Source organism: Opisthocomus hoazin, chromosome 18 (assembly GCF_030867145.1).
Source record: "Opisthocomus hoazin isolate bOpiHoa1 chromosome 18, bOpiHoa1.hap1, whole genome shotgun sequence".
In the NCBI taxonomy this organism is placed as follows: domain Eukaryota; kingdom Metazoa; phylum Chordata; class Aves; order Opisthocomiformes; family Opisthocomidae; genus Opisthocomus; species Opisthocomus hoazin.
Genome location: NC_134431.1, coordinates 12,636,956 through 12,655,264, shown reverse-complemented (window position 1 = coordinate 12,655,264; position 18,309 = coordinate 12,636,956). Strand labels below are relative to the sequence as shown.

Sequence of the window (18,309 nt, the reverse complement as noted above, 5' to 3'; positions counted from 1 at the left end):
GGACAATGATCCCCTGGCCACTGATGCCTTGTCAAAGTTATGATTCGTTTACTGCTGAAGTCAGTGGAGGCTTTCCACAACTATTTCTATGTTCAAAGCTCCAATATTACCTTACGTCTGCTAACTGGTACAATTTCTATCCCCTTCCCCCCCATTATGCTATTTGGTGCATGTTTGAGCTACAATCTGCGAAAGCTATGAGTGAAGAAAGAAACCTGTCCTCTAATGAAACTGCACACCTTGGACATTCTTACGTGTGTAAGGTTTGGTTTTGTACAAGATGATGTTTTTTAAGGAAGTTTGTTCCTCAGAATATTTCATAGGCCTCAAAGTTACACCTCTGAAATCTGTTATACTGTGGTACAACGTCATCCTTAGACAGTGGTTTATGCTGTTGCCAATAGCAGAGACCCACAAGACCCAAATTGTAATTCAGAATATTTGAAAAGGTCACAACTTCTTTATCAGAAAATTAAGTTAACCCTGAAGCAAGGATCTTCTAGTTGCTTCTAAAACCGGGTTCTCCCGCAACTACTTGCTCAAGGGTCCAGTGATGCCACTCTCATCCACACTTTCTTGTATGCAAGAGTGAGAGAAGTTCTCACCCAGAGTGAGAGAAGATGGCAGAACAGCTCCAAGCTGCTGATATCCTTTTGGAAGGTTTTTCCTGATGGCTTTATTTGGCCTACCACATCCTAAGATCTAAAGAAATCTGCAGCTTTGTATTTTAATATCATTTGGATGGAGGAGATGAATTTATTCTGGATGTCCACTGTCACTTGCCAGGAAATCAGTTCCTAGGAAAAGAAAAACCAGAAATATCTGGTTTCAGATGTATTTCTGCTGACATAGGTGGAAGAAGAAGCATTGCTTATTTTTTGTTAAGGACAACAAATGCTTAGGAAACTTCCAAGGCACTTGAAGAGCTATTCAAAATATTTAGAAATTTAGGGAAGCTCAGTCTATTTACCCCTTTACGTACTGTAAGACAGGCAGTGTTTAGTGGTAGAGAAAGTCTTAAAAACATGTGAAATGGAATATATGCTCCACAATCCATATTGCTCAAACTGTAACACAATATGGAGGCACAGAGATTACAACTATTCCTGAAAGGAATGGATGTACAAATGGATAATCTGAACTTCAAATATGGGAAGAACACAAACGATGCAAATCACCAAGATTAAGAACATTAGTTAGTAGCTGGTTACTAGGGGGTAGGAAAATACTTTCCAAAGGAACAGACAGTTTTCCTCAATGGGGCTGTTGCATCTGCTGTGAAATATTGTCGCTGGCCTCTATTGAACAGAAAATCTTGAATTAAACGTGTGCCTGGCAGGATGTAGGATTTCTCATCATCATACCCATGCATATGTTTGACCGAGGGATACTGGAAGCTGAAAATCAACCAGTTAACAGGGAGCCCTTGCTGTGCGCATTCTGAATGCAGTGTAATTAATACCATCTATTCATCCTGACTAAGCTTTTCCTATTTTGGCTCTAAGCATCACTATTGCTTATGAATAAAGTCCAGACTAGCTGGTAAAGCTAATCTAAGGGTGGATGCTTGCTTGCAAATAAATCTAGATGCTAACCTTCTAATACTGCCACGACTCAGGGAGTATACAGCTTGTTACAATATTTGTTATTTAAGAGACTATTAGGAATAAAAAAAGATTGTGAGTTTTGTTGTGTTTGATGTAAAAAAAAAAATCACAAACAAATCCCACTGAGCCTGTTTTGCAAACATGCTGAATTTACGAGGATGAAAGGCAAGTCAGAAAAAGGTCATGCCTATTAATTTCAATCCTTGTGCAAAACCAGCATATTCTATACATGCCTGGAAAGATTTGTGGCATTTGGGTAAATACGTTTGTATCCTTTTAATGCTATTAATAGCATCTATGCTCTGCATAGTTAAGTATATTTCAAATGGTATCTTTTGCAATTCTGATATCCTTCAGTTAAATGCAAGCATGATATTATAGGCCTATAATTTACTATTTCCATCACATTAGCTCCTTCTCATGTGGGGAAATTCTTTATACTCTGAAAGGTCTGTTAATAGGATTGGACAGTTTTGTGCTTTCTACTGTCAATTTTTACCTTGATATCGTAATCTGTCAATGTCTTGTGATGTTTGGTAGTGCACAATTAGAAATGAATGGACAAGATTTGAGAAGAGCGGGACTTCCCCATCCCATTAGCACTGCTCTTTGTGGCTCATCTCCTCAGCCACACGATGCAGACGCTTTTCTCATCCCACTGACATCGCTCTTCACATCGTGTCTATATTGAGCCCTGCAATAGAAAACATTTCCTTTTTGTACAGGAAAAAAAGTCTTCTTTCATCTTAGAATCAAACCAAGTCCCTTCTAAGCTTCTCTGTGAATGCAAAAAGAAGAGAAAGCCTAGCTCAGGACAGTCTACTATCAGCATGCTCATCTAAAGAGCATGGAAACGGGGGTGCTACTTTCATGTCAGTCACAAAGAGAGGACAATGTCTGGCTGTCAAATGCGGAGTATTTTTCCTCGTGTTTCCTCACTGGTTTTGGCAAGATATCAATCCTGGATCTAAAATAATTTGTTACACAGACATAAAAGGAGTTTCATGCTTGTGGCCGTAGAGAATCTGTGGAAGAAGGAAGCAAGAGAAGATGCATGTGGGACAAGCGTGGGGATTCCTGAACCTGTAAGGTAACAGAGTTTGGTAAATACCTTCAGGGCTTATAACTATGTTGTGATTAGTGAAGACACCACATCAAGGTCCTGCTGGCAATAGAATAAAGAACGTGGGGTTGTGAGAAGCATAAATAATTTATAGGGGCTGTGTAGGAGCTCTGTGTCATGAGAAGCTCTGTGACTTAGGGCTACAAAAATGATCCGAGGGCTGGAGCATCTCTCCTATGAGGACAAGCTGAGACAGTTGGGCTTGTTCAGCCTGGAGAAGAGAAGGCTGCGGGGAGACCTGATTGCAGCCTTTCAGTACTTAAAGGGAGCCTATAGGAAAGATGGGGACAATATTTTTAGTAGAGACAACAGTGACAGGACGAGGGGTTTTAAACTAAAACAGGGTAGGTTTAGGCTAGATATAAGGAAGAAATTCTTTACAATGAAGGTGGTGAAACACTGGAACGGGTTGCCCAGAGAGGTAGTGGAGGTCCCATCCCTGGAAATATTCAAGGCCGGGTTGGACAGGGCTCTGAGCAACCTGATCTAGTTAGTGGTGTCCCTGCTCGCTGCGGGAGGGTTGGACTAGATGACCTCTAGGGGTCCCTTCCAACCCAAAACTTTGTATGATTCTATGACTTCTGTTGTATATAGCAAGGCATGGATTTGTCATCTCACTTTCACTGACAAGTTCAATGATGATGAGGTAAATGTCTGATTGCTCAGCAGAAAAGCAAGAGTTTGTATTACAGGGTGGAAGATATTGGATACAGTCAGTTTGGGAAGGAATTCAAAGGTAAGATTAAAAGGTAATTAAGAATGGTTGTAGAACACTAATCTTTTAAGTGGGCACAGATGAGTCAGTTTTCATCAGTTTTGTTTACACCATGTGCGAAATGTTGAGGACTGTTTTTCTACTTTGCCTGCATCAGTATTCAATAGTGAAAACTATATTAGTAAATGAAGGTGAAAGAAGAGCTTATACAGTAGCTGATGGGGCTTTATATCAATGCTGCAGACAACAGGCACAACGTAATGGATGTTTTGTGGCTAGGGAACTTAATTATTAGCATAGGAAGGAGGAGCTGAACGAAGTACTAAAATGAAAATTTCAACACTTAATTGCAAAACTCCCTGACATAATATTATCACCAGCAATCTTCTGTTTTATCTTAATTTACTGAACACCAAGACCACATTAATTAATTAGGAATCTGACCCTACTAGCAGTACAATCAGAGAGCAATTTTACTTGTGTAAGTACATCCACTGATTTCAAAGTCATACACTTCTATGTTTGCAGAACTGGATACTCAGTGCAGTATACTGATCTGGGCAAAACACCGTAGCCCTATAAAAAGCAGATTCCCTACCAATGTCCTCAAGACAGCCTCCCGAGATAAAAGCCAGTTTAGTTCTGCTGAAGAAAAATCTATATGCAGCTGGATCCAGAAGTGCTTATGTTAGTATCTTTTTTTATATGAAATTTTTTAGAATGAGCTTGCAACTATTTACAAGTTCTCAGTTCAGGTCTGGAGGCAGTGATGGGAACGGGTAAGACTGTGACTGGTTTGGGTCTACATTATAAATGTAAAGTGATTATGAATTAATCATTAATATGTTTTTTATAACTTTACCGGCTGGTACAGGTGGAAGGTGCCTGTCTCATGCGTGAATCTGCATTCAAATCAATCAGTCTTCATAGCAGTGACTCCCTCTCCACACTCCCACAAGCACATATCATCCCCCTGCCATGAGATGCAAGCAGATTAATTCATGCCGCATAGACCTACTTAATGGTGCAAGTATTTACACCTCCTTTTAAGTTCTTCTGGAGTAAATGCATATACAGACAGGAAGGTATAATCTAATAGCTCATTTGCAAATGAATAAATCTGTTGCCGGTGTCTCATCAAGAGAAGCAGGCATGTGCCCTAAACACAGTTTTTGAGGTAGATGTTGATTAGGAACTACAGCTGAGGTCAAATTTTCAAGAGGAATAGTTTTCTCATTGAAGATATTATACATCTAGCTGCTAGTACAGGTGCTTTGATTTGTGCCTCTAGTTCATTTTCTGGTGATACATTTTGTGACTGCAAGTTGTTCTCCTGGAAGAGAATTTCAGTTCTGCGATATGCAGAACTGAAAATGTATCCTCAGTTACGCTGTCATGCCCTCTGTGATATGTACCTTACAGCATGCCTCGGGTTTCATTAGCAATAGTATTTGACACTGTTGTGAATATGAAAGTTCTAGAGCCAAGGCTGTGAAGAATATTAGATATGAAATACAGGTACTCTTTCCAACCCCAGTCTCTGTGCAAAGATTAGTTCTCATGAAGTGCATCTCCACCCTCGGTTCTGTTAGACCAGCCACATCACTGCTAACAGAGTGCGCAGGAGAGGAGCAGGACATATATGATTGGGGCATACAGATTTTGGCTGTGGGAGTGAGGTCTGATGCAGAACCTGGAAGCAGTGGTGCCTGCCGGCTTGGGAGTTTTACTCGTGGCCTCTGTGCCTTGTTTTACCCAAATGAAGAATTAGCATTTTCATTAAGATGGTCTTTTTGATTAAATCAATGAACCTGTAAGACAAGATTTATCATAAGACACTGCTTTAATAGAACCTACTTCAATGGGTTGTGCTTCACTGAAAAATAATTTTTCAAGGGGAAAAGGTCGTGTTAATTACATTTATTTCAAGTTTTATCCGGGGTATTTTATAACTCTTAGTCTTAATGCTGTGCTAGGCTTTATTCCCAATTTTTTTCTTGTGGTTGTTTTCTACAATTTCTAACATCACTTTTGCTTGAACAGTGAAGAATAACAAGGATGAGCAAGGCAGATCACCAAAACTAAGCCAGGTAATCTGGTTTTTAGTCTGGTTTAGTAGTACACATCTGGTAAACCTAAAGACCTGAAATTGTTCACTTAAATTGCTTTGGCTTCTAAACTATGGTTGTTTTATAATTCATATTAGTCTGTTCAACTTTGTGACCGAAACAAAGAAAACATTTTTTACCTTATTTTTTAAAGACATGAGTTTTTTAAATTATTGTAATGTAAATGTATATACATGCTCTCCTTGTAACTTCCAAAAACTTCTCACTCCAGATTTGTACCTGTTCAAAGTAGACAGAGCTATTCTAAACTAGTAAGTTCATTGGAATTTTGTCGAAGTAGGTAGTGAAAGGACATCAAGCTAACAGAGAGAGCAGTGAGATACCATTCACTGCAGGGTGGACGTGCTCAGGAGCTGGCAGAAGACCTGCGCAGGAGGGTGGCCTGGAGGAGCACTGGCAGGACAGCGGACCTCAGCCATGCCATCGGTCCTGCACTGGCCCTGCAGATCGGGCATGCTATCTCCACCGGGCAGGCGTGGAGCTGTCACTTGGATAGGGAGTCCAGCGGACGGACAAATAATCTCACCCTGGACTGTGTAATCAACAAGATAGTTGAGATGTGGGGAACCATCCTGTGTCTGAAGATGCAGATGGTTAAAGATTCAAAGGAAAGGAGCTAGAGAGCAGGGAGGCACAGTCCTTCCTGGGGCGTGCACTGCCTGGCGTACCTGCCCCGGAGGCACCCTGCCTGTGTCAGTACAAGCTGTGAGCAGGCCAAAATAAAGATGGGGGGGGGGGGAAAATATCAAGTGGTTTAACAACTAGATAATTGTACAAAAGACAATTAGGAGTTTAATTGTCAAAGCTTCCAGTGAGATATATATCTCTATGAACTTACTTTTAGTTTTCAGAAATACCCAAATACATTAATTTTCAATGTAATTTAGGCTTCTAAATCACTACAACATTAAAAAAAAAAACTAATTTATTTTCTCTCCACTCACCTCACCACTCCCCACGTTTAGCCCAAAACACAGGTATGAGAATGACTAACAAGTTTTCAAGTCAGCTAGGAATAGCTAAATTAACAGTTGTCCACTCAGCACCTCGAATTTATTATTTCATTAGAAACAGTGGTAATTTGATACACAATAATCCTGAGAATAGCTTGCTCAAAATCCACTGAGAGAAGCTGGGAGAGACAGTTCTGTCAGGTAAATTAAATACCAGGAAGTAAGGGGATGTTATTTTACCTACAGCAAATCAATCATAGATGCTGTTTAAAAGGTCATTTGTATGTAAGTGGAAATTTTTTAATGTCCCTGTTTAAAGGCACTAACTGTTATATGCAGAGGCATAAATCCATGGAACTCTTGAATACTAGAAAAAATGCTCAGAGGCTTGTCTGTAAGAACCAATTACCTGCTGATTCATGAAATTTCATGAATTATTAAAGAAAATCAAAGATTGATGGGATCTACTTTTACCCATTTGAATTGGCAATAAAAGTATACAGTTTCCCTTTCCAGGAATATTTCAGAACTTTTAAGTGATTTTGCTCTGAAGTGAGATATGCCTGGAAGAGAGTGGCTTATTCACTGTAATATGGTTTAATTGCAATAATATGTAGAGCAAATGTTGTTTACCACAAATAAAAATAATACTTTTCCATGAAGAAAAGAACATCATTGAATATTATCAGTGATGCATATGTTTAATAATAAGCAGTACAGATGGGTACTCTGCTATTTTTCTTTTTAATTGTGCAATAAAAGATTAATTAGTAGGAAGCACAAACTTTGACCAAAACAGTGATGTGAGAAGGCCACATGCAAATTTATAGCCTGGATACTGAATATGCACCAGTACAAATTTCTTCAAACATATTCTTGTCTTTCTCATGGAATGGTCTGAACTTATGACCAGTATCTTGTTAGCCTGGTGAGACAGCGAATTCCCTCAAGGCCAGACGGGGACAAGTCCTATAAACCTACAAATTTCCATCTGTATTTGAATACATGTTGTACATATTCACACATTCATGGCGATTAAATTTGGCTGAGGAGCACAGAACAGCTAAATTTCTGAACTCAGAAAGGTACAGATTTCTGCCTTTGGCTCGTGGGTGCTTCCAGTGAGGTTTTTTCCGGAGAGAGTCTGCTGCCCTGCCTGCTTGTCTCCTCTGCTCCTCCTCCCTTATGCCTTGCAGAACTGGCCAGCATCTATCTGTCTGTAGTTCCTTCCCAGTGTTAGTCCAATACGGATCCTCGCTTCAATCTAAGACTCAACATTTTCTTTTTTTTCTTGTCCCTGACCGACCATCTGAAGTGTACAGAGAAACATTGTGTTCCGTCCTGTGTGTGTCTGCATATAAAAAGGGTCTGCACAAAATAGTGGAGTTTAGTTTTTATCCAGCCAGGTTAACAAGTAACAGGTGATACTGAGGTATCTCCAAACTATGGTTTGAAATCTTGATAGCATGTATTCTTATCACAAGCAGACAAAAAAAGAAAGGACTTACCTTTACGTGATGATATCCTCAGTGTCTGGGGACTTCAATAATTACAGTCCAGTCGCACAACACCACACTTACTTCTTGGCTCTCTTTGGTCCCAGGTGGAAAAAGTGCATTGAATTACAAAGCCATGATCTTTTATGTATGAAAAACCCCCAGTTCCTAATGTTTTCAACCAATGCAGGAAGACATTCTACCCCACCTTCTCTACCTAGAAATATTTACCTTGAAGACTGAATGTTTGGTCAAGAGGAGCACAGTGTTGAATCCTAGCGATGACTGTCAGCCTCTTGGATTGCGTTACCTACAACTGAAATAACATCCACAGAAAGATGCTACAATAGCAAGTGAACACAACCCATGCCCCCCAAGGAAAACTTCAGTACTAATCTTCAGCGTCTTGGTGAGGAACAGACACTCTCCCCTTGACGGCCAGCAGAAAGTGTGGGGATGTGCTGATCTTCCAGCCGCTGCTTGAGGGAATGCACTCAGCAGCACTTGCTTTGCTCTTCCAGGATACTTACAGCTCCACCAGACCCTTTCAAATACAAATCCTACATCCAGTTTACTTTGTTTAGGGCCTCAAACATGATAAATTACCAGGAAAAGGGAAGGGATAACTAGATGGAAAATTGCAAGCATTAGAGGACTAACAACAAAGATAGTGGGAGGTTGGGCATGGGACAAAAACAAGATGGAAAAACTGAAAACCAGTAAGGAACAAAATCTCACTGGTATCTCTGCAGAGCTTGCAAAGAGTTAAAAAGGCTTTGGCATCAGTATGGAAGCAGCTGGACTTGAAAACAAAGATGCCTCATAATACTCTTGATGGTGAGGCATTTCATACTACTGTTCTCTTTTGTGATATGCAGTTAGGCTAAGGTGGCAGAGTAAGCTATGAAGCTGTAAGGTAACCAGTCTGAAAAATACTCCATTAAAAAAAAAAGAGACTTTTAAAATATAAAAATTTCATACAGATTTGCACAGGGTCTTTTGCACAAATCTGAAATTAACGACATAGATTTGTCACTTGGACACATCGGTTAATAAGTGGAATCAAAGATCTCAAGATGTTGATTTAGACTTGGGAGGGGCTTTTAGCACGACACACTGGACATAGCACACAAGCAACAAGACGTGGCTACATTAGATGGGTGAACCAGCAACGCAGAAGGTAACAATCAGGGGTCAGAAGAATGAGAAGAAATTAAATGGCAAGTAGAAATGGTTAAGTTCATGTAGTTACTGTGAACAAAGAGTCGTTACTGAGCCTGAAAATATAAATAAGCATGGATTTTATTCAGTATATAGTATAAAGGAATTCAGAATTAAAGCATATGTATTGGAGAAGTTCCTCGTTTCAGAAACAATGAGAAATATGTTTGCAGAAACCAAAAAAGAAAACGAGACACTGAAGACTGTAAGGCTGCCAGTCCACAGTGACTTGGGAATTGAAAGAACAACCCCACTTTCAAGTTAGAGTCATCTGTAAGTGAAGATAGAGCGTTTTGAGGTAATAAGATAGTGATGTTAGCAGTGCTGTAACCTGACGCATTTCAGTAAATATACAGTGTCATACCTTCAGAAAATACTAAATGAAGAAGCTTCAGATGCAGTACCTGAGCCACAAATAAACACGGATACGGAGATCAACCACAATGTACACACCTGCTATAGAGTTACTGTAATGAAATCTATTTCTTTATTTTTCTGGTATTATAAACTGTAGGATTAAGTAATTTTTTGTCTGAGAGTGGGGAAGATGTAGTGGATTGGCTCTCTAGCAGCAAGAATTGTTTTAGATGGGTCTGAGAGACAAAGATGATGAATTCAGTCAGTGCTTACCTATGTTACTGAAAAATGGTTCCTTTACACCTCTCCTGCTGAAGGTCCTCTTAGCTCTGTGTCACTGAGCCACAGTCTCCAAGTGAGGATGCTGCAAAATAACACGTGGATGGTGTACCTGCCTGATAGAAACAGAATCCTGAGGGACTACTGCAGCATAAGATAATTATAATAATCACAATCTATGATTTCCCAAGATTTCTTAGGTCTGCCTGTGTTACCCAGATTCACAATGTTTTGCAAAATCTTAAAAGAAATATGCAAGTACTTGCAAGACAGTTTAGTGAAGTATGAAAAAACTGTAATTCAAGATGCCTGTAGGAAAGATCTTACCTTTTCACACAGAGGAACCAGCTAGCTAATCTGTCTGCCTTTTTCCTTGAAGATAAGAGACCAAGTACATTCATCTCCCTGTTAAAACCATTACTAAAACTTGAAACCATTACTAAAACTTCTGGTAACTTATATAAAAGAAGATGGCTCACAGTCTTTGCAGTAACTGTCATTACTCATTAATATCTACACGCTACTCCAAAGACTTTGATACTTTTCTGTCTATTGAACTCATTTAAAAACCTTAAATAGTTTCTTGAGATCAGCTACATGCCCTTTCTATAGCAACTGCTTTTCTTTATTAAAATTCACTCCCATTGTGTCTCATCTTGTATCTGAATTAGATCCCACCTTTTTATGCATCACTGTGATCTAGATTTTCCATTCCATAGTTTTGCTTTTATTTTTTGTAAAAAGCCTTCCTTTAGCAGCATCCTGGTTTTCTATTTGATTAATTTCCTTGCTCTTTCCTGCAGAAATTTTTTTTCTTTTTTTTTTTTCCTCTTAGCAACTAAGCCTCTTTCTCTCTGAAGGGTCAGAGACACTGCTTTGCTCTGTGTGTGCAATTCTAGCTGACATTAATGGGAATCCCATGTGCAGGTCTCAGAGCCAGAGATACTCCAGCAGGTCAAAACCCTTAGTCACTTGCCAAATAATCTACCTAAATTAAAGACTTACTGAAGGAGAAACAAAGAGAAAAAAATGAAATTGGTTAAAATAGTAAAACAAAATAAACCATACACTTACGTGCACATACTTATCTGAGGAAGAAGAAAGCATGAGTAAAGGCAAAATTAGCATCCCTGAACTCAAAACAGCTCCCTCTTCATGAGGAAAAAAAATGTACGTACTTTCTTCCTAATAGATAGTAAAAAATGTCATAGACTAAGAAACTTGTTAGACCTCAGTGATCTTTAAATTTAAATTAGCATTGAGAATTTCAGCTACCCAGGATGAAGTCAGCCTTTGACAGGGCCCTCAAATAGTAAAAACATGACAGAAGTAGCCACTCTAAGACATGACATGGCTCTAAGAAGCATCCCTTGAAGCCATTTTCGGTTCAATAAGGAAGATTTACTCTTCTGGTTCACCTCTGGCTCTGCTGTTCTGGGTTTTTGGGGTCCACATGGGGTTCAACTGGAACAGCAGGGGGAAAAGTCCAATGGAGGAATATGGCGACATGCATAAAGATAGAGGAAGAGATACAAAAATCCTCCAGTGAACTTCAGTGTAGCCAGGAAATTACAGAAGTTCTGAGTATGCTGCAAAACTGTAGACTCAGATACTATGGCAGCGGTATGCAAGAAGTAGCTGGAGGGGATGGGAAGTGTGTCTGGGGCAGCAGGAGATGGTGGGTTTTATTTGAATCCTTTAGTCTTGGTCTATGAAAGAACCGAAGGTGGAAAGCTGGTGATTTAGGTTATTGATTAGATAAAGAATCAGCTGTTTATTTTGGACATCCATCTAACAAAAGCAGCAGGTGAAACACAAGCACTCTCACAACAATCTTTCATTATTAAAGAATGGATTGACAGTAAAAAATAAATCAAGAGAATCTCTCTAAATCCAAGCATCGCATCTCACAGAGCTATCCTTCACACAATATTCTGCATCTTATTGGTGTATATATGAACCAGACTTTCTCCTTGTATTGTACTCTCCTAATAACATGCAAAATAATCAAAATATACAAAGACATGCTGTCTTCTTAGTGCCTTAAAAGCATCATTTAATGCATACGTTTCCTTGCTACCTCTTTACTTTCCTGAGTGCCAGAACAAGGAGTCTCTGCAGTGTCTGATTTCAGAGATTGCTTGAAGCTTCTTTTTCAGAAAATTATATTATTTTGGGCTGTTAGCATTATTGTCCGCATAAAGCTTTATAATAAAGGCTGCTTAACCACCTATTTCAACAAAGATACTGTAAAATCAGACCACAAGATGTGAAACAGATTGAAACTTGAGATTGAAACTCAACACTTGATCCTACCATTGCTTGCACTTGGCAAGGCATATACTCTATCTATTCCTCTGCAGCAGAAAATTGGAAAGATGTTGAACAATGTGAAGCCATTTAGCTTGATCTGAACACTTTAGAAATGTAGTGGAGCCAAAGTAACTGAACTCCGAACATGAAACAAGAAAGGACTGATATACTTTCAGATAATGGAAAAGTTGGAAACAGCTGCTTGTAGATATGTTCCTTATTGAAATGTTCTTTGGATTTTTTGATAGCTGTGTGAATTAAGAAATGCCTTGCAAACCTCATTAATATTATTATAATAATAATGCTTAGTGGGAAACATTAACTTAGTCTGTATTACTGGCAGGGGAGACAGAAAAGCTGACAGCATTAACAGACACAGCAAAGACAATGAAATCAGAGTCATAGAGTTCTATGCAGTTTGCATTACTGAAAGGAAAAAAGTGAGCATTGTGGTATAGATGTATGTTCTGAATTTCAAAGAAAATAGTAGGACCCACATCAGTCCTTCCAAAAATAAAAGAGGTTGATGCTTATGTATAATGTCTGCTAGAGCCTTCAGAATGTAGATGGATAGGCAATCAGAATGAAGGATACTATCCACAGGCTCAATCCTACAAATACTTATATGCCTGAGCTCCACAACATTTTACACAGAACCAAAGGCACCTGCATTTATGATTGCTGGAGAAGCCCAGCATTATGTATCGATCAAAACACCAGCAGTTGTAATAAACGGTTAATGAGTTTGTTAAGCCCTTTGCTGCTCTTCATATAGAGCATTCCTGCAACAGGAGACAGGAGCTCAGTCCTGCTGTGAAATATCTAAGTCAGGAAATGTGTGATGTTAGGTAAGGAACAGTAAATTAATTACACTAGATGCTTTTGGTATGCAAGCAGAGGATATTGGTATAGGTGTTTGTTCACAGCAGGTAAGCAGTGGGCTGTTGGCTTGACGCAGAAATTACTGAGGGATACTTTATATCCTTTCCTTTGCTGGAGATCAAACTACATTTTAAAGATTATTTTAATCTTTATTTGTTTGCAGTTCCTTAGACTGTCTATATGCATTTTAGGACCTGGTTGCACCCTCACGTTCATTAATGCAAAAAAAAAAAGAGAGTAACTCTGCAAAATGTCAAACCTACAACAGGAATAAAAAGAAATGCTATGAAGAGCAAGGGTTTGTTCTTTTCTGCAGCAGTATAGGGTCTTAGACAAAAAAGAATCAGGGAGTGAAGTTGAGATAAAGTTGTAGAGGTGTTTCTAAAGGAGCACATTTCTGAGAGTGCATCTTGCCCAGCAATTTTTAAGCACTGGGACAGAGACTGAGGAAGGGCTGAGAACAGAACAAGTTCCTCTCTGTTGCATGAATCCTTCTTGGAAAGAATGGGTGTAGCAGAAAAGATCACAGAAAATTTCTAATCATGCTCTGCCGTCTGGGAAAAGAAATCCTTCTACTGCATCTAAAGCCAATGCCTGTGCCATACACTGGCAACAAAGACTGAGGCCTCAATGTAAACTGAACATATTAAGCATTTCTGTTCAAAGGCGATATTGCTCCTGCTGAGCATATTCTGCTTCCTCCACTTTTTCATATTTTTCAGTTAGAAAGCCTGGGTTGAAGTTTGAGTCCTTCAGAGTCTAATAGAAGTTTTATCCACCTTCAAGCTAGAAAAGACACAATTACTGGGAGCATAAGATCACAACCAATTATAGTTTGATCATTGATGCTGCAACTGTGATGGGAAATTTTGCCCAAATATACAGTCACAGTGTAAAAGACTTCTGAAACCATTCAATTTTGCACAAAATAGAGGTGCAAGTTTATAGAGACATTGGAAAGCTGGGGAAGGTGATAGGAAAAGGAGCTAGCTAGGGAGTTTCTTTAGGGCTTTGCAGTACATTATTTGCATGATTTTATTCTTGTGCAAAGCCAGCAAAATATAGGATTGACCCTGAATGAAATAGGTCTCTGCTGCAAATTCAGTGTAAAGTTTATTTTTTAAAGATGCAGCTTTTACCTGCGGAGAATATTTAGCCCTGTTTAATATGAACTCCTTTATTACTAAATCTCTCCCAAAGATTGAATAGTCCTTTCAAAAGAGAGGAACAGGCAATTTTGTTGATGTTTAGACCAAATTTCAACTGCACTTCACATAAACGCTGAAGTATCCTAGAGGAGGAAAAAAGACTTTTCTCACCTTTTTACTAAACAACCAAAGCCCTCTAATGGCAAAACCAATTCTGATATCTGTTTTAACTCTTCTGAGTCTAATGAGTGCAGAGTGCATGTGTCTAAAGTAAAGTTTATTTTCAGCGTACATAGACTGATACAAGAGATAGTGCTGAATTACTTGTGACATTTTCCAACGACATTCCAAAACTAGAAGTTCTGACACACAAGCTGAGACTCCTGCTGATGTCTTTAGGAACTGCCTCAGGCTGACTCTTCCCCTCTTCCATGAGACATCTGAGCTGCATGTAAGTTTATCAGCACAATGGCCATGCCAACAGGCATGCTATCTTCTGATTCACTATATACCTAATTATATCCACTGGCCACATTCATTTGAATAACTGGCCCAATAAATGACCATTTTTGCTATTAGAAACCCCTTAGTAGTATTTTACAAAGCCAAGGAAAAAAGAAAAGAGCTGAGTTACCGCTATATTATTCATCTAGTTTAATAACTGGCAAAGATGCACATTGGTTTGGGCACTCTCCACTCAAAGGAAACAGCTTGGCTATTTTACCTTCAGTCAGGCAGTAAGTCTCATGGGAACATCAACAACATCTCATAAGGCCAAAAGCTGAAGATTCTTCATGTTTAAAGGGGCTTCATATTATTAAATTTACAAAAGTAAAACAAAAATTGGGAAAATAATGATTTTTCCTCAAAAGCAACTAAACAGTGAACTATGCCATCTATACCATTGTAGAAGGAAAACCTAGAAATTAAACATTAAAAATATCTTTCAGGGACCAAATCCAAACAAGGTTATTAGCATGTATCAAACATTAGATGTAAAAGTATTGATCTTAAATTAAACAGGGGTGATACAGGAGAGATTGTGAGCTCACTGTTACTTGGAGATAAATTAGAACTCTTACTAAAGATAAAGTGCATAATCCATCTTCTGGAGAAAATCCTGCAGCTTGTTTACAAGGGGTCACAGGACACAGCTGGAAGTACGTGGTCATGCTGAGCAGTTAGAGCTGAAATACCAAACAAAGGATGTGTCAGGCTTTGAGTGATCAGCAAGGTAGATATCAGATCTACAGAGAAATATGAGAATACCTGAGTAAAAAAAGGAGGAAAAACTTGTGAGAGCTGAAATTCTCCAGAAATGTGGAAGACAGCTATAGAAGGCTTAAATAATGTAGCTTTTTGAATCAGCAAGGAGTGGTGCCAGCAAACAGAAAGGCAGTCAGAGGGGTTTTTTTTTTCTTTTCCCTGACAATAGCTTATTCTCAAATACTTGAGGTTTTTAAATAGTTTTCTTTTAAGTTGGGCAAAGGAGACTAGCCATAAACTGTATTATGTAAGTTTGAGGGGTAGTGTTTGAAAATGAAATATGAGGGATATAAAGAAGGTAAAGCAGAAAAGTTTCTACACAAAGTATTTTTTCTATTCCAGAAAATGATCTATCATAAACACATCTGCCACCAACCTTCCTACCCTTCCTTCCCCTCTCTCCCCAGTATAGAGATTACTTTTTTGGTTACAAGTGAATGGGCTGCAATTTATGCCGGTTTATGCCTTAAACTCAAACATTTGAGAAATTTGGACAAACATTCTTACATCGCTTGGTAAAATTCAAGAGTATTCGTCAACACAATTTAAAATACAAAACAAAAAAATCAACAGCAAAGCCCTGCCTTGTCCCAGAGTGTGATTGCGTGGGCTGGTGTCATGGTTGAGACTCAAGAAAGCAGATCAGGTCAAGTATACCAGAGAGATCAAACAGTGTATTTATTTCCAATAATTAGGTGTAAGTCCAATTAGACAGAAGTCTGCATGATCCCATATCCAGAATCCAAAAACTGGTAGAAATCGGCATCTGAATAATAAAATATTTTGTGGAATTTGGGTTGTCGTCTGTTGACATTTTGTATGGCAGGGAATTAAAACCAGAAATCTCTCTAATGTTAGGTACAGGTGCTCTAGACAGGGCAAAGGAAAATTGGTCATGAAGCTGTGGCTCCATGGTTCTGCCTGTGCCTTCAGCTGCATCAATTTTCATTGCAATAATTTTCCACCAACAGTGAATTCAAACAATGAATTGTGAAAAAGCACCTTATTAGAGAGCATTTTTAATCTACCAGCTTGCTCCCTGGTGGAACTTTAGAGTGGCTGATGTGTATGGCAGGTCTTCATTCTTTAAGAAAAACAAAACAATGCTCTTCAGTGCCTTCGAAGAATAATGTTTCATCTGAGTTGGCATGGACTGATGTGATAGAGAAAGCTTAGAGGACTTCAGTGAACACTAAGTTTTAGGAGAAAGCACCTAAAAATATTGCAGCTTGACAAAATACTCTTTCTTTAGTTGGATAAATGTGCTTAAACTAGAACATATCTCAGCATGTAGCAAGGTAAAGATATGGATTGCTGAATAGCTAGACTGTACATTCAGGGAACAAAAGAGTTACAGAGCTGGATTGCGTTATGTAACAGCCAGTGCTTCATCAGGGCATGGCGACACCGATTCACAACGTCTGAGAATACAGTCTGAGGAACCCGAAGAAGTGATGGCTAGAAAATTCATTAAAACTACAAGGAAACTTTCACATAGAGAAGTAAAAGGAAATGTTCAACTCCAGAGTGGTGAGGATACTAATCAGAATAGAAAAGAACATCTGTTAAGTAAACAAGCAACATTTTTTTTTTAATCTTCTCATAGAGAAATTATTTGTCATCCTAGCATTATGCCTTTCTATAAGAAACCATGATGGGAAAAATATAAGTGATATTTTTCATGTACTAAAATAACAAGAAAAAGAATTCTAATCAATTCAGACCAACTGCAATATTGGACCATATGGAGCACACATCTTAACGGAATAAAAGGAAAAAAAAAAAGCCAGAATTTGATTTAACAAAATGAGTTTGGGTAATCTAAACTAAGTTATATGGCAACGTAGGCAGCCACTGATAAAGGACACAAAAATATGAATGATGAAATTACAGGAAACTTTCCAATGTGTATTAGCAGCCACAATGGGGTTTGTGATAAGCTGTGTTTTGTTATGCTTCATAAATGAAACATTTCAACAGTTTTGCTCCAAATGATGTGTTGAATTTTGGAGAAACCCACAGTGTCTATTGAACTTTCAGGAAATGGCAGCAAATTAAATATTGAGTTCTGCTGAAATTTACTGTTTCCAAATATGAATTGCTCTTTTACTTTCTGATAATTAAATTTATCATTTTAACCCTAAATCCATATGACTAGACAATTTTTTCACACATAAACAGATGGTATTTTATATGCAAGTAAATGTGGCTTCTCTTCAGGACATTTTATTTGTAAATACAAAATGAGGCAGAAGAAAATTCTTCCTCAGAGTTTATGCCATATTTATCTTGAGTTTGGACAGGGAGTAAGTAGACAGAAGAAAAATTGATTGGTATCTGGTTTTGGACACTTGTGAAGGACCACAGGTGCCAGACAAGTCCTATATTGCAATGCTGCAAAGCCACACTGTACTGCTACATACTGCTGGAGATGCATTGACTCCACTTTCAAACCTCAAACATTAAAGCTCACACAGCCCTAACAAGGTGGCTCGTGCCACTGCTGGTGGCCGCTGCATCCTCCATCGCTGGCACCTGGCGATGCCTCACGTCTGCGGCTGAGTGGGATCTGCACAAAGCCTGATGCTCACCGCTGTTTCATTTGTAACAGGGATCAAGGGGACTTGTTAGTCCGCCTGGTAAGAGCAGTTGGACAAAGGACCGTGAATTTCCACATCTCCTTTTCAGCCTCTTCATTTCTTTCTGTTCCACATTTTGTCTTAATGGTTTATATGTGCTTTGATTGAAATCCATTTAAAGTTTTGGTCCTCAAAATCTAAGTTCTATTCAGTCTTTATATAAACATCAAAGTGTTTATAA

The 18,309-nt window shown here is 38.7% G+C and overlaps 2 long non-coding RNA genes across 2 annotated transcripts in view; both read right to left on the bottom strand.

The window, feature by feature from the left end:
* The window catches only part of LOC142363547 (uncharacterized), a 34,511-nt gene extending 30,169 nt beyond the window's left edge, over window positions 1-4,342 (bottom strand). The window contains exon 1 of the long non-coding RNA XR_012765803.1: window positions 4,308-4,342. This is a non-coding gene — a long non-coding RNA (uncharacterized LOC142363547). The remainder of the gene's footprint in view (window positions 1-4,307) is intronic.
* A 40-nt stretch (window positions 4,343-4,382) lies between these two features.
* The window catches only part of LOC142363545 (uncharacterized), a 99,453-nt gene continuing 85,526 nt past the window's right edge, over window positions 4,383-18,309 (bottom strand). Inside the window, exons 2-6 of the long non-coding RNA XR_012765801.1 lie at window positions 15,306-15,410; window positions 9,875-9,996; window positions 8,255-8,339; window positions 8,036-8,118; window positions 4,383-4,418 (exon numbers count right to left, since the gene is read on the bottom strand). This is a non-coding gene — a long non-coding RNA (uncharacterized LOC142363545). The remainder of the gene's footprint in view (window positions 4,419-8,035; window positions 8,119-8,254; window positions 8,340-9,874; window positions 9,997-15,305; window positions 15,411-18,309) is intronic.